Below are 2,967 nucleotides of genomic sequence, written 5' to 3'. Positions count from 1 at the left end.
CTGCTCAAGTAGAACCTCCTCTGAATGACAAGGAGATGACTACCATATTTCTGAATACTCTACAACCACCATTTTATGAGCACATGATAAGCAGTGTCTCCTCGAGTTTTGCTGATATAGTGGTAATTGGAGAGAGGGTTGAGGGTGGCATAAGAAATGGAAAAATTGCACTAAATCCAAATCTGGTAGCGAATTTGAGTGAGTATGGTCTTGGACAAAAGGAAAATAGAAAGCAAAAGGCTAATACGAATTTTACTGCCTATCCTCAAATGTCACATTCCTATGGGTCCAATCAAGCCGTTGAGCAGAGGAATTACAAGCGGGATGAGAAGGTCGTCAATTTCACTCCTATCCCCATGACCTATACAGAGCTGCTGCCAGATCTTCTCCGCAATAACCTCATAGAAGTTTGTCCTACCAGGCCTATACGACCTCCTTACCCAAAGAAGTATGACATAAATGCCAGGTGTGATTATCATGAAGGAGCGCGCGGACATTCAACAGAGACATGCAGGGCTCTAAAGCATAAAGTGCAATCTTTGATCGATTCAGGATGTTTAAAGTTTGAAGAAAGTCAATCCAGCGCTGAGGCAAGGCGAGAGTTCGCCTCTGCAAATGCCATGGACAAATGAAGAGGACTCTAGGTCTATATAGGAAAGCATGGGTCATTGTAAAAAATGAAACTGATGTTGCTTTGCTTATGTTTTGGAATTGTCTTGTTGTAAGGGCTATGCTCATTGATATTGTGTTTTCGTCTATGACTTTTAATGTGAACATCCATTACGTAGTTTCTCCAAGGTTTACTGGAAATCATGTCCTAATAGGGTGTCGTGGATAAAACGAAAGCCGCAAATAACAAAATTGAAAAAAAGAAAAACAAAAAAACAAAAAAATGAATACAAACTTGAGTCGCTTGTCTTTTGTTGCAAATCGTCAAACTCTTATTTTTCAAAAATAGCAAGAAAATGAAAAAAGATGATAAAAAACAAAGGTTGCAGTGTCAAATTTTTCCGAGATCAAATGTTTAATAAAAAATAACAATTTGACGTTTTTCTCGAGACGTTTGTGCACATGTTGCTTGAAAACCTTCACCTTTCACTTTTCCAAAATAAAGGATCTTCCCCAACAAACAATGTCATTGCCCTCAATAACAAAAACCTTCACACTGGGACAGATTGGCCTGGCCAAAATTATTCTCGCTTACGCTAGTGGGGTGATCCCTGAATCCATTGAGGCAAACAAAAGAAAAAAGCATTTTCAAAAAAGGAAAAAGAAGAAACACTCCACTGGATTGAAAACCCGAAAGGGCAATCTAGGAAGAAAAAAGAGAAAAAAATGAAAAAAGGAAAAACGACCAATGTTGATGTCATCTAGTCGCAAACTTAATCTTTTGAAAATAAAGCAATCAAAATTCAAAGTGATGTGCGGCCTCCTTGTCTTTATCCAAAAAGCAAAAAAAAAATATCCATTGTCACCCCATTTGAGCCAAAAAATAAATTCTTTTTCAAAATCATCCCCAAGCAAGGGTTGTCATCAGGTAGGAATCAACTCAGTGTCTAAATAAAGAGCACTCGATGATCAAACGAAGAAAATTCATCAAGAAGAGTGAACAAAAACATAAACAAAAACAAAAGAACAAAAAGTCACAAAGTGATGTTGAGCAAAAAGAATGAAAGTCAAAGGTCAAGAAAAAAAAAAGCAAAGTGCTCAAAAAGTCAAATAGTTTATGCAATGCCGAGATGATAACCTTTGTTTCAAAAAATATTACCGACAAACATTCATTTGGGCCTTTATACCCTTTCTTCCAATACCTTTTAGCCCCTAGCCACGTTACAAGCCTAAAAAAGTCCACCCGCAGATTGAATAATGATTGCTCAAATTTTCATAAAGCTTAACTTTGTGATAAGGCGACTGTCACAGTTTCGTAAAAAAAAAAAAAGAAGAAAAAAAAGAAAGTCATGTCTCGGGGAGAGGGGATCTCCCTGTCAACTAGCCAAAAGCATGCGAAGGAAAATCAAACCAATTGGGGTCATCCATTTAGCCAATCCTTTTCCTGCCCACCACCTCTATGCCAAAAAACTGGGGCAGCCTTGTGGATCTCGCCACACGTCTTCGCCATGAAATTCATCAACCCATAATTTCGAGACTGGGCAGCTTTGCGAATCCCATTTGAGATGGTCATCCTATTTTCCATAAATCCTAACCCCGGCTCATTTTCCCAAACACCAAACTGGGGCAACTCACATATTGCATCTCCTTTGAGGATTGTAGTACCCATGCGCCAGTCTCAGTCTTCCAAAAATCTAAACAACTCTCATTCTCTTCAAAACCATGCCCTTGCCTAAATTCAAGCATGTGTGCACTGATGTCTCGGAAAAAAGAAGTCAAAATGTAATAGTCTCAAACATAGACCTCAGATGCATGTAATTCCTCAGTTTTCACAAAACATTGAAAATAAATACCAGTTTGATGATTGCAAGCAAGATGACTGACTCAAAAAAAAAAAAGGAAATGTAAAACAAAGCAAATATTTTCATCAATCAATCAGAATGAAAATCTTTCGGATCGAGACCCTCTTCATTCATATGAATGGTTATCGTATCCTTCCTTGAAAATACAAAAAGAGTAGCATCAAAATCTCAACACTTTGCAATGAAAGGCTTCAATGCCTTGCTGTCTTTCTAGAAATCAAATTTCTGTCAAAAATTAACAAAACATTTCACAAAGCTACAACTTTCAAAATTTCAAAAGCCCAGTTTCATCTGGCAACTTCAAATTCAAAAGCCCAGTTTCATCTGGCAATTTCAAAGTTTCAAAAGCCCAGTGTCGTCTGGCAAATTCAAAATTTCAAAAGCCCAGTTTCATCTGGCAGTTTCAAAGTTTCAAAAGCCCAGTGTCGTCTGGCAATTTCAAAATTTCAAAAGCCCAGTCTCATTTGGCAATTTCAAAGTTTCAAAAGCCCAGTGT

Source organism: Vigna radiata, unplaced genomic scaffold (genome assembly GCF_000741045.1).
Source record: "Vigna radiata var. radiata cultivar VC1973A unplaced genomic scaffold, Vradiata_ver6 scaffold_293, whole genome shotgun sequence".
Lineage (NCBI taxonomy): Eukaryota > Viridiplantae > Streptophyta > Magnoliopsida > Fabales > Fabaceae > Vigna > Vigna radiata.
Note: the sequence above shows the minus strand (reverse complement) of the source record.